Source organism: Coregonus clupeaformis, unplaced genomic scaffold (assembly GCF_020615455.1).
Source record: "Coregonus clupeaformis isolate EN_2021a unplaced genomic scaffold, ASM2061545v1 scaf0161, whole genome shotgun sequence".
Classification (NCBI taxonomy): domain Eukaryota; kingdom Metazoa; phylum Chordata; class Actinopteri; order Salmoniformes; family Salmonidae; genus Coregonus; species Coregonus clupeaformis.
The window spans coordinates 475,659-489,408 of record NW_025533616.1 but is presented as its reverse complement, the minus strand read 5'-3'; the positions used below and the strand labels follow the sequence as shown (position 1 = coordinate 489,408).

The 13,750-nt window shown below is 42.3% G+C and overlaps 1 protein-coding gene and 1 non-coding gene across 3 annotated transcripts in view; both read right to left on the bottom strand.

Annotated features, from left to right (window-relative positions):
* The window catches only part of LOC121560515 (tumor protein p53-inducible protein 11), an 88,406-nt gene that overhangs the window by 66,924 nt on the left and 7,732 nt on the right, over positions 1-13,750 (bottom strand). Inside the window, exon 2 of one of the 2 annotated variants that reach the window (XM_041873463.2) lies at positions 535-653. The exons of the other annotated variant lie outside the window; for it this stretch is intronic. The gene's annotated coding sequence lies outside the window, so the exon portion shown is untranslated. The remainder of the gene's footprint in view (positions 1-534; positions 654-13,750) is intronic. 2 annotated transcript variants of the gene reach the window in all.
* Positions 12,873-13,021, bottom strand: LOC121560517. Its single transcript, XR_005999015.1, has one exon. It is a non-coding gene; the product is annotated as a 5.8S ribosomal RNA (ribosomal RNA).

Genomic DNA, 13,750 nt, shown 5'->3' with positions numbered 1-13,750 from the left:
ACGTACAGTAAAGCCCTGGTGACAGAGACCTGAAAGAGAGCTTTTGTCCAAGTGGTGACGGGAAATGTGACACCAACTAAGTCACAAAATAGTGTTGCATGTGCAGCGCACACACACACACACACACACACACACACACACACTACTACTGTGAACATCAGCTCCCGCTCCCTTCACACACTCCCGCTCCCTTAGCAGCGAATCAGCCTCAAGGCCCACCAGAACTGGCCAATGCTCATTTCAATGAGCTTGTCAATAAAATCATTATTGAGTAACTCCACATGCTGCTGCTGAACTGTACTGTAGAATCCTGGCTAATATAGTGAAGAACAAAAGAGAACTAAAAAAAAGAGAGAGCAGTGACTTAGTGACAGATTGTACTGGCTAGATTAGAATCGAAAAAAAAAGAGTGACTTACTGATAGAAATGTTCCAGCCACTGAATCTCAACTATTGATACCGCACAGTACATGATACTGAGGCTAGAGTAGAACTAAAAGAAAACTAACCTAAGAAAGAGAGAGCTGAGACTTACTCAAAATGTATAGGAATCTGGAGGGTCTGGGAGTTGGGTCCACGGCCTAGCTCCTAACCCAGCCTGCAATGCTCTTCTCTGGCCAGATATCCTGCCGTGGTGGCCCCTGCAGAACTCACCTGTAGTGGAGTTAGGCAGTGTTAGACAGTGATTGTCCACACACTGTGAAAAACAACAAATACTGACAGGTTGACCTAAAGTAACTAAGATGCTCCATTTAAACACACACACACACACACACACACACACACGTCTGACAGCTTCTGGAATGTCACAAATTCCAGCTCTGCACATTTTTGTGAGGCAACATTGTTTTGGTGGTCATGTGAATGACAAGCATTCATGAAGCGCCAAGTAAAAATGCTGTTTCTGACTGACTAGATTGACTTCTGAATCCTGTTGGAGATACAAGAGTTAAAATCTTCAAGTTTAAAAAAAAGGTTTCATTCCTCACATCCTCAAGTGATATAAAGCCAACAGCTGGGAATGTAATATATAATAATAATAATAATAATAATAATAATATAATAATAATAATAAGCCATTTAGCAGACGCTTTTATCCAAAGCGACTTACAGTCACGTGTGCATACATTTTTACGTATGGGTGGTCCCGGGGATCGAACCCACTACCCTGGCGTTACAAGCGCCATGCTCTACCAATTGAGCTACAGAGGTCCACAATGTGTCAGGGAAGAGAAACTAAGGCTATCACAAGACTACAAAAACAACACTACCACACACACACAACATGACAGAAATAACCTGAGAGATTACTGACAACAAAGCCTGACATTTCAGCCAGTCACACGGTGTGTGTGTGTATGCGACACTGACATTTGTCTGCTTTCAGCCTACACCTGGAACATTGTGACGGAATTGCCCTGCCCACTCAATGTGGCTATTGAGGCTACTAGCCAACCCTTTTCATTATTCTGTCTACAAAAAAATTTTGATTACGTAATAATTAAATTTTAAACAACAAATTCCAAATGCAAGCGTTAAGTAAATTATAAATTTCAAGCAATTATGACATACCAAAATACCATTAGACCTATGCTAGTAATTGTTGCTTGATGCCCCATTGCTGGTGAGGTTGCAAAGTAAAACAGTTAATATTCTTGATCACTAAACAATTTTTGAAGCTGCATATTTACAGTATTATGGAAATCCCTACAATTTGATGTTTGCGCTGCACCCGATCCTATACAATGCCTTGCAAAAGTATTCAGACCCCTTGGATTTCTTCAAAATTGTATTGTTACAAAGTGGGATTAATGTCAAAAGTGGAATGTCAAAGTGGAAGAAAAACGCAAAAAATGTCTAAAGATGAATACAAATTAAATAACTAAAATATAGTCGTTGATTAAGTATTCACCTCCCTGAGTCAATACATGTTAGAAACACATTTGGCGTCGATTGCAGCTGTGAGTCTTCTTGGGTAGGTCTCTAAGAGCTTTGAATACCTGAATTGTGCAATATTTGCCCATTATTCTTTTCGATATTTTCAAACCCTGCATAGATTGTCATGCAGATTTAAGTCAAAACTAACTGGGCCACTCCGGAAAATTCATTGTCTTCTTGGTAAGAAACTCCAGTGTAGATGTGGCCTGGTGTTGTAGGTTATTGTCCTGCTGAAAGGTGAATTCCTCTCCCAGTGTCTGGTGTAAAGCAGACTGAAGCAGGTTTTCCCTCTAGGATTTTGCCTGTGTTTAGCTCCATCCCATTTATTTTTATCTGATGCAGCCACCACCAGGCAGTTACTCAGTGATGTGTTGTGTTGGATTTGCCCCAAACGTAGGGCCTTGCATTTAGGCCAAAAGTGTATTCCTTTGATGTGTTTTTTTTGTTGCAGTATTACTTTAGTGATGGAGTTTTTTTCCCAAACTTCAGTATAAAATGTAGTGCCTTGGTTGCATACATATGCATGTTTTGGAATATTTTGTATTGTGTATATTTTGTATTCTTCTTTTCACTCTGTCATTTAGGTCATTATTGTGAAGTCACTACAATGTTGTTGATCCATCCTCAGTTCTCTCCCATCACAGCCATTGAACTCTGTAGGCATTTTTAAAAAATCACCAATGGCCTCACGGTGACATCCCTGAGCAGTTTCATTCCTGTCCTGCAGCTCAGTTCAGAAGGACGACAATCTTTGATGTGTCTGGGTAGTTTAATACATAATCCACCGCATAATTATTAACTTGACCATGCTTAATGCGATATTCAGTCTGATTTGTTATTGTTACCCATCTACCAAATCACTGCCCTTCTTTACGAGGCTTTATTTGATTCTGTGCTTGAAATTCAATACTTGACGGAGGTACCTTACAGATGTACAGTGCATTCGGAAAGTATTCAGACCCCTTCACTTTTTCCACATTTTGTTACAGCCTTATTCTAAAAATAGTTTTTTCCCCCTCAAATCTACACACAATACCCCATAATGACAAAGCAAAAAACAGGTTTAGAAATGTTGGCAAATGTATAAAAAAAAAAAAACGGATATAACATTTACATAAGTATTCAGACCCTTTACTCAGTACTTTGTTTTTTTTAGGGGGTAGATCAGCTTTAATATTGCAGATAGATTGTAACTTCCATCAATGTAATTGTCTGCATCACTTCTAATCCCCCATGTATGTATGTTTATACATACATAGTGTGTGTATGTATGCATGTATGTTTGTGTGTATATACACACACACACACACACACACACACAGTACTTTGTTGAAGCACCTGGCTAGATGTGCCAAGCTTATAGAGACATAACCCAAGAGACTTACAGCTGTAATTGCTGCAAAAGGTGGCTCTACAAAGTATATAGACTTTGGGGGTGAATAGTTATGCACACTCAAGTTGTTTTTTTTGTCTTATTTGTTTGTTTCACAAGAAAATATATTTTGCATCTTCAAAGTGGTAGGCATGTTGTGTAAATCAACTGATACAAAGCCCCAAAAAATCCATTTTAATTCCAGTTTGTAAGGCAACAAAATAGGAAAAATGCCAAGGGGGGTGAATACTTTTGCAAGCCACTATATTTGGGAATTTTCTCCCATTCTTCCCTGCAGATCCTCTCAAGCTCTGTGAGGTTGGATGGGGAGTGTCGCTGCACAGCTATTTTTCATGTCTCTACAGAGATGTTCGATCGGGTTCAAATCCGGGATCTGGCTGGGCCACTCAAGGACATTCAGAGACTTGTCCCGAAGCCACTCCTGCGTTGTCTTGGCTGTGTGCTTAGGGTCGTTGTCCTATTGGAAGGTGAACCTTCTCCCCAGTCTGAGGTCCTGAGCAGGTTGTCATCAAGGATCTCGTTGTACTTTGCTCCGTTCATCTTTCCCTCGATCCTGACTGGTCTCCCAGTCCCTGCCGCTGAAAAACATCCCCACAGCATGATGCTGCCACCACCATGCTTCACCGTAGGGATGGTGCCTGGTTTCCTCCAGACGTGACACTTGGCATTCAGGCCAAAGAGTTCAATCTTGGTTTTATCAGATGAGAGAATCTTGTTTCACATGGTCTGAGAGTCCTTAGGTGCCTTTTGGCAAACTTCAAGCGGGCTGTCATGTGCCTTTTACTGAAGAGTGGCTTCTGCCTGGCCACTCTACCATAAAGGCCTGATTGGTGGAGTGCTGCAGAGATGGTTGTCCTTCTGGAAGGTTCTCCCATCTCCACAGAGGAACTCTGGAGCTCTGTCAGAGTGACCATCGGGTTATTGGTCACCTCCCTGATCAAGGCCCTTCTCCCCCGATTACATTTACATTTACATTTTAGTCATTTAGCAGACGCTCTTATCCAGAGCGACTTACAGTTTAGTGAGTGCATACATTATATTTTTTTATTTTTTCATACTGCCCCCTCGTGGGAATCGAACCCACAACCCTGGCGTTGCAAACGCCATGCTCTACCAACATCCCCTGCCGGCCATTCCCTCCCCTACCCTGGACGACGCTGGGCCAATTGTGCGCCGCCGTTTGTGCGCCGCCATTACTCAGTTTGGCCGGGCAGCCAGCTCTAGGAACGGTCTTGGTGGTTCCAAACTTCTTCCATTTAAGAATGATGGAGGCCACTGTGTTCTTGGGGACCTTCAATGCTGCTTAAATGTTTTTGGTACCCTTCCCCAGATCTGTGCCTCGACACAATCCTGTCTCGGAGCTCTACGGACAATTCCTTCGACCTCATGGCTTGGTTTTTGCTCTGACATGCACTGTCAACTGTGGGACCTTAGACAAGTGTGTGCCTTTCCAAATCATGTCCAATCAATTGAAATTTACCACAGGTGGACACCAATCAAGTTGTAGAAACATCTCAAGGATGATCAATGGAGACAGGATGCACCTGAGCTCAATTTTGAGTCTCATAGCAAAGGGTCTGAATCCTTAATGTAAATACTTTTTATATATAAAATGTGCAAACATTTATAAAACCTGTTTTCATTTTGTTATTATGGGGTATTGTGTGTAGAGTGATGAGGAGTTTTTATTTATTTAATCCACTGTTAATAAGGCTGTAATGTAACAAAATGGAAAAAGGAAAGGTGTCTGAATACATTTGAATGCAGTATACACATGCGCATCCATCTGTGTGCCTCTGGGATGGCTGAGGTCACAGGGCTGAGTCGCTCCCTGCACTGTATCAGTAGCCCATCATAGCCAACCCTAGACAGAGGCCGATCATCTGAATCTCAAAACATCTACCACAGCTGCAGTACTATACTTCCTCTCCACTGTGCATTTTAACATAGTGAGAGATGCCAACCACTAAATCTCAACCAGTCGTCCTGTGTGGCTTGGTTTATAAGAGCGTGGTGCTAGAACACAAAGGTTACGGGTTCAATTTCCACAGGGGTTACAAACTAAAAATAGATGCATTGACTGTACCTTAAGTCACTTTGAAATGAAGCCAACACTATGGAGAGACCAAATGAATGTCAACCATAGGCTACTACTGCATGCCGCTCTTCCAGATACTCTACACCCAGCCATTTACATGAACATAAAAACATCTCTGCAACTCTATACCATCAACGGACCCAACTAAGCTAAATGCCGCACTTCCAGATGCTTCCATCTACTCTACATCCAGCCATTCACATGAATATAAAAACATCTCTATACCATCAAATGGACCCCACTAAGCTAAACTAAGGGCAAACACCGCAAACACAACCACCTACCACTGAGATAGGCTCATCTTCTATATCCAACCATTAAATCAAACTCACTAGTGCAGAAAATGTCTCAGTCCCCTGAGCAATATATTATTCACGTGGTTCTCGCTGACAGACCCTATTTGAATCTACAACATTATGATGATAATCATGTTGACAAGCGCCTCATTGGCTGGTTCCCATTCCAAGAACATTCCACCTTCAGGCTGCCCTTGACAATGACTGGTCCTCACAGGTCGCTAAGGATTTAAAGCGGCAAATCAGTAGTTGAAACAATAAAGCATCCTCCCTGTCGTCTCGGTAAAAAAGCGGAGGGATGGGGCTGGAGAAATGTAACCTCAATCAAATTCATAGACCGAGCTATGGATGCGAGGACTGACCATCCATGATATAAAAATGATCGTTTTAACCAGGTTTTGAGGCTATACAGTGTTTGTTTACATTTACTTTGTTTACAAACATTGGAGTAAAACAGGATTACATTTTGGGTTCTGATGGGGGACGACAGTTGAACTCAGCTCATGAGGCATTTATAAGTAATATTCTTCAAGAATCAAAAGGGTTACATATCATTCATTTAGAAGTCCGAAAATGCCCCTTTAATATTTGCACCAGCAATGTGAGATGGAGGACATTTGTCAAATGTCCTATGCACCATATAGAAGACCCGGGCTTATGTAAGGTCATAACTCTTCTGTAGCTAGACAACCAGAAGGCTACTGTATCATATTGTCTAAAGCTCCCCTATGTGACACATTCTACAGTTGAATATACACCATTACCACCAGATTACAACCAGTATTGATGTCATTGCAACTAGGGCTGTGGCTCATGAAAATTGTGTCAGCCGGTAACTGTTATGCAAATAATAACTGCCGGTCTCATGGTAACGGACTGTCAATTAACATAAAACATGTTTAGAGTCTTCCTAGCATAGCCTACAAGCCCCTGGTGCGGACCTTTGGAACATCTACATTTTAAAAAGTCTAATAAATCAATTAAAAATTGCCTACACCAGCACAATAAATATATTACTTATTTTAGTCAGGTCTAAAGAAACATTATGATATTTAGAAAAGGCAGCCTATTTCAGAAGAACATTCTGAGTCGTCCTTATGTTAGCCATATGGCATAACCAGATCAAGGCCTGTGGGCTAACACTAGTTCATTTAACAGACAAGATTTGCTTATAATTCCCGTGGCATTATTTTATAAGAAGAATACAACTGAACATAGCTGAATAAAATAAAGGATATTTTTCCTAAACGATTCCTGAGGGAGTGCGCACATGCGGCTATTCTGTGTTGCGCGGTTAACAAATTGATCATTTGAAACAGGTCCTCCTATATGCTTAATTTAGAGATTTATGCAATTTATGTTTTGATTTCTGTTAAGAGGTTTTCATAGTGTTGTGGGAACCAGGTTAGAGTTAGTAGATAAGTGGCTTGTAACAGAGGGTATATAAGTGAGATGGTCCTCTGTAGCTCAGCTGGTAGAGCACGGCGCTTGTAACGCCATGGTAGTGGGTTCGAACCCCGGGACCACCCATACACAAAAATGTATGCACGCATGACTGTAAGTCGCTTTGGATAAAAGCGTCTGCTAAATGGCATATTATTATTATTATTATTGTTCAGTAGTTCAGTAATGGCAAGAGGCAGAGCCCTGTCCTTCTGTTATAACGAACCATGGTACCTATTAAATATTAAAATGAACTCCCCAGCTAAGTGTTAAATATCTTCTTGCATCATGAATTACTTGATACCCGAGAAACTCATAACAATTTCTAATACATTTTAAGGCTGCATGATACGACTAATGATTTGAAAAAGGTCACATGAAGGGCATTCGCTCTGCTCAGTTTCTTGCGCAGGCTGCACACACTTCATCAGTCTCTCATTCACAATTTGACAAATCACTTGATAATATTCTCACCCATCAGACTATTCTCAATTAAATTTTCAATATAATTTGGTCTTTACATATAGCCTACTAATATATGTGGAATTATTTTAGATTTAAGATTTTATTTTTATTTTTTTAATCATCCGTAGCCGGTTTCACCGGTTGTAAAGCGGATTAATGAGCTTAATTTTAAGAATTTAGCAATAAATATAGCAGCATGAGAAAACTGGGATCCTCTTTTAAATAGTGGCCAGTCAAAACTCTGTTGTTTCCACATGCAATTGCACAATGACTGGGCTTTATAAGAACACGTTTCACTAAGCGCTGAAGGCTATGGGGACTCCAACCCTGTTCCAAGGGTACTAGGTCTACTGTACTCCAACCCTGTTCCAAGGGTACTAGGTCTATACTGTAGGCTACAAGTTATTAGTTAGTTGTGATACAAACCTTAAATCAACATACAGGCCTATGGACTACGCTACATGATGCATGCGACATTAACCTTTTACTGCAGTGGGCTAAAATCAGGGTCACCCAGAGTTTCTTGGTAGTCTTAAAACAAATCTACTTTGAAAACAAAAGTATACACACGGTTATGGGCTTAAAGATGTATTCCATTTTTGGAGTTTGCATCCCAGTATTATACTTTATATACACACACACCTCACAGAAGACTGAAATATAACAAAATCGTTTGACATTTTAAAAAAACTGAAAATACAGTGTTTCTATCATGTTTATTAGTTATGAAATTATGACAAATATTAATAACATTCCACCCATGGCGCCACTAAGTCATTTTACTGCAGGAAAAACCTACAAACTAGTTCCATTCCAACCTTTTTATGCGAGTAAAGTACATGTCGGATAAAAGAAGAAAAAAAAATACGTCAAGACAGGCATGATGGAAACAGCTAAATTTGTCGTAAACTTTCCAAATTTCGAGAAGAAAAAAACACTTCAGACAAGGTGGGATCTTTGTGTGTCGGAAAATTTATTATACGAGAAATGGCGGTGGAAACGCTTTTATGCGCAAAAATGTATATACAGTGCCCTCCATAATAATAAGGACAGTGACATTTTGGATTTGAAAATATACAATGAATATGGAGGTTAGAGTGCAGACTGTCTCCATAATCGGGTGAACCGTTTAGAAATTACATACAATTTTGTACATAGTCCCCCTGTCACGATCGTCTGAAGGAGCGGACCAATACGCAGCGCGTGGAGTGAACATGATGACTTTATTTAATTAAAGCAACCACGAAAAACAACAAATGACGATACGTGAAGTCCTCTGTGACACCGACAGAACATACAACACTGGAACAAAAACCCACAACCCCAAGGTGAAAACACACAGTATAAATATGGCTCCCAATCAGAGATAACGAGCCGACAGCTGACACTCGTTACCTCCGATTGGGAGTCATCAACCAAACATAGAAAAAACAACCTAGACTAACCAACATAGAAATACACCCAAGTGAAATGAACAACCCTGGCTCAAAAATAAAAGTCCATAGAGCCAGAGTGTCACACCCCCATTGTAGAGGACCAAAAGTATTGGGACAAATTCACTTGTGTATTAAAGTAGTCAAAAGTTTAGCATTTGGTCCCAAATTCCTAGCACGCAATGATTACACCAAGCTTGTGACTCTACAAACTTGTTGGATGCATTTGTGGTTTGTTTTGGTTGTCTTTCAGATTATTTTGTGCCCAACAGAAATGAATGGTAAATAATGTGTCATTTTGGAGTCACTTTTATTGTAAATAAGAATAGAATGTTTAATACTTCTACATTAATGTGGATAATACCATGATTACGGATAGTCCTGAATGAAATCGTGAATAATGATGAGTGAGAAAGTTAGACAGAAATATCATACCCCCAAGACATGCTAACCTCTCACGGTTTTGGAGATGCCTAGTAACCGTGACTCAACGGGCACGTGGAATTTGACTGCCGCCATGACTCGGGACTGCTAGTGTTGGGGTAATACGACCACCTTAACAGCCCTAATTGCAACCAGCTTTGCCTCCTGGGCTTTTCGCACACGACAGTGTCTAGGGTTTACCGAGAATGGTGTGACAAACAAAAAACATCCAGTCAGTGGCAGCTCGTTGATGAGCGAGGTCAAAGGAGAACGGCAAGAACCATGCTAACAAGCGAGCCACAAACAGGCAAATAACAGTGCAGTACAACAGTGGTGTGCAGAACGGCATCTCGGAATGCACAACTCGTCGGTCCATGTCACGGATGGGCTATTGCAGACGACCATACCGGGTTTCACACACCAGCTAAAAACAAGAAGTGGCTCCAGTGGGCACGCGATCACCAACACCGGACAATTGAGGAGTGGAGAAACATTGCCTGGTCCGACGAATCCCGGTTCGTCGCACTTGTTGGCTGCTTTTCCTTCACTCTGTGGTCCGACTCATCCCAAACCATCTCAAATTTGGTTGAGGTCAGGAGATTGTGGAGGCCAGGTCATCTGATGCAGCACTCCATCACTCCTTGGTCACTAAGTCCCACTAAGCCCAAACCAGATGGGATGGCGTATCGCTGCAGTATGCTGTGGTAGCCATGCTGGTTAAGTGTGCCTTGAATTCTAAATAAATCACAGACGGTGTCACCAGCAACGCACCCCCACACCACCTCCTCCATTCTTCACGGTGGAAACCACACAAGCAGATATCATCCGTTCACCTATTCTGCGTCTCACAAAGACACGGCGGTTGGAACCAAAAATCTCAAATTTGGACTCATCAGACCAAAAAGGACAGATTCCCACTAGTCTAATGTCCATTGCTCATGTTTCTTGGCCCAAGCAAGTCTCTTCTTCCGATTGGCCAGCGGTAGGCATACAGTGCACTTGATTTGCTCTCCGGGCCCTCCAGGAAGGCAGAGTTTGTACCTTCAGACACATGAAATGGTTCAAAATGAGAACCGGTTTTAGAACTCAGATTCGGCTGAAAATATGTTAACATTGTCAGAAATGCTACAATAAAAAAGGCAGGACATCGTTGGTTCTTAATGGACGGAAATGTGCATGTGAGAGCGATAAATTATCAAATGTAATAAAAACAGTTGCACCTACAAATGTATTCAACCCAAATGGATCCAAGTCTAACTGTCCCCTTGTGGACTCTGTAGCCTTGTTTTAATCTGACGTCTAGAATTTGAGCCAGGTTTGGGCAAAAATAATTGTCTAAAAGAACCCTAATGCCAACGACCCTGTCAAAAAATCTGCTATAGTGGTTCTCGGTAACGGACGGACAAATCATGACGAGAGTGTGTTGTGTACCTCTAATCAAGTTGATTTCCAAATGCTCATCGACATTGGTGTCATGTTGGCTAAGATATGATGGGAGAATTATATTTAACATTGAGCTTCAAATCAATGCATATAATTTACATATCTACCTCAATTACCTCGTACCTCTGCACATCGACTCGGTACTGGTACCCCGTATATATAGCCAAGTTATCATTACTTATTGTCAAATCAAATCAAATTTTATTGGCCACATGCGCCGAATACAACAGGTGCAGACATTACAGTGAAATGCTTACTTACAGCCCTTAACCAACAGTGCATTTATTTTTAATCAAAAAGTAGAATAAAACAACAACAAAAAAGTGTTGAGAAAAAAAGAGCAGAAGTAAAATAAAATAACAGTAGGGAGGCTATATATACAGGGGGGTACCGGTGCAGAGTCAATGTGCAGGGGCACCGGCTAGTTGAGGTAGTTGAAGTAATATGTACATGTGGGTAGAGTTAAAGTGACTATGAATAAATAATTAACAGAGTAGCAGCAGCGTAAAAAGATGGGGTGGGGGGGCAGTGCAAACAGTCCGGGTAGCCATGATTAGCTATTCAGGAGTCTTATGGCTTGGGGGTAGAAGCTGTTGAGAAGTCTTTTGGACCTAGACTTGGCACTCCGGTACTGCTTACCGTGCGGTAGCAGAGAGAACAGTCTATGACTAGGGTGACTGGAGTCTTTGACAATTTTGAGGGCCTTCCTCTGACACCGCCTGGTATAGAGGTCCTGGATGGCAGGAAGCTTGGCCCCAGTGATGTACGCACTACCCTCTGTAGTGCCTTGCGGTCAGAGGCCAAGCAGTTGCCATACCAGGCGGTGATGCAACCAGTCAGGATGCTCTCGATGGTGCAGCTGTATAATTTTTTGAGGATCTGAGGACCCATGCCAAATCTTTTCAGTCTCCTGAGGGGGAATAGGCTTTGTCGTGCCCTCTTCACGACTGTCTTGGTGTGTTTGGACCATGATAGTTCATTGGTGATGTGGACACCAAGGAACTTGAAGCTCTCAACCTGTTCCACTACAGCCCCGTCGATGAGAATGGGGGCGTGCTCAGTCCTCTTTTTTTTCCTGTAGTCCACAATCATCTCCTTTGTCTTGGTCACGTTGAGGGAGAGGTTGTTATCCTGGCACCACACGGCCAGGTCTCTGACCTCCTCCCTATAGGCTGTCTCATCGTTGTCGGTGATCAGGCCTACCACTGTTGTGTCGTCGGCAAACTTAATGATGGTGTTGGAGTCGTGCCTGGCCATGCAGTCATGGGTGAACAGGGAGTACAGGAGGGGACTGAGCACGCACTCCTGAGGGGCCCCCGTGTTGAGGATCAGGGTGGCAGATGTGTTGTTACCTACCCTTACCACCTGGGGGCGGCCCGTCAGGAAGTCCAGGATCCAGTTGCAGAGGGAGGTGTTTAGTCCCAGGATCCTTAGCTTAGTGATGAGCTTTGAGGGCACTATGGTGTTGAACGCTGAGCTGTAGTCAATGAATAGCATTCTCACGTAGCGTAGTAGCATTCTTGTGCATTTATTTTCTTTCCTCTATTTTCTTAAAACTGCATTGTTGGTTAAGGGCTTGTAAGTAAGCATTTCACGTATGCTACCGTACCCGTAGACTTCAAGTCATTGCGCTAATCCTAGTTAGTATTGGCTCGTGAACCTACCCAACTTCCTTCATACTGCACGCAGAGACATTAAAATGGTATCCACGAGTTCATCGGACTCTGTAAGTAGAAAGAATCTCGCAGTATCCCTTTTAAAACAGCTAACGGACAGCTAATGAAAAGACCATCTTCAAAAAGATGCTTATAAGAACCATCAGAGCCCATCTCCCGCCCACCGAGCCGTCCTGGTCTGCACTTAGGGGGACGAAGGCCGCACGGAGGCTGCCTGTGACTGCCCCAGCCACGGAAAACCGGGGGGTTCCGATTGATGGCAAAGCGACCCTCAGACAGGCGTAGCCCCAGGAAGAACCTGGGGCCGCAAGGTGCGTTCGAAGTGTCGATGATCAACGTGACCTGCAATTCACATTAGTTCTCGCAGCTAGCTGCGTTTTTCATCGACGCACGAGCGATCCACTGCTAAGAGTACTTTTTTCCACGCAGAGGCTAGTGGCTAGGCGGCGTTAGGAAGGTTGCCCACAGGGTTGTCCTCATTCTGGCGAAGGCCCCCAAAAACAACCTGTTATTTTATAGCCCACCAACTCCTCACCTACATCATCATATCAACGATCTCAATGATGAATCAATAAAGCTCCATGGGAGCCGAGAAAGGAAAAAAAAAATTACGTTCGCGGGTCTACACAAAATAGTCTCACCGCATATTTCTTTAACAAGATGTATGATAATCCATATTGACAATCCTTATGATTCATTCCTGACCCGGAAGGCCGATTTACACTCTTGGTGGTAGGTTAATTAGAAATGAAAATAGTACAGTTACGTAGCTAGGGCTGTAAATTGCCAGGGACCTCACGTTAGGATATGATCACGATATTTAGGTGCCGATACGATATGTATATGAGATTCTCAATGTATTGTGATTTGATACTGCAATTTGAATGGCACACATACACAATCCATTTCTCAATTGTCTCAAAGCTAAAAAACAAAAAAATCATTCTTTAACCGGTCTCCTCCCCGTCATCTACGCTGATTGAAGTGGATTTAACAGGTGACATCAATAAGGGATCATAGCTTTCACCTGGATTCACCTGGTCAGTCTATGTCATGGAAAGAGCATGTAGAACACGTGTCAAACTCATTCCACGGAGGGTCGAGTGTTACGGGTTTTCGCTCCACCCTTGTACTTGATTGAGG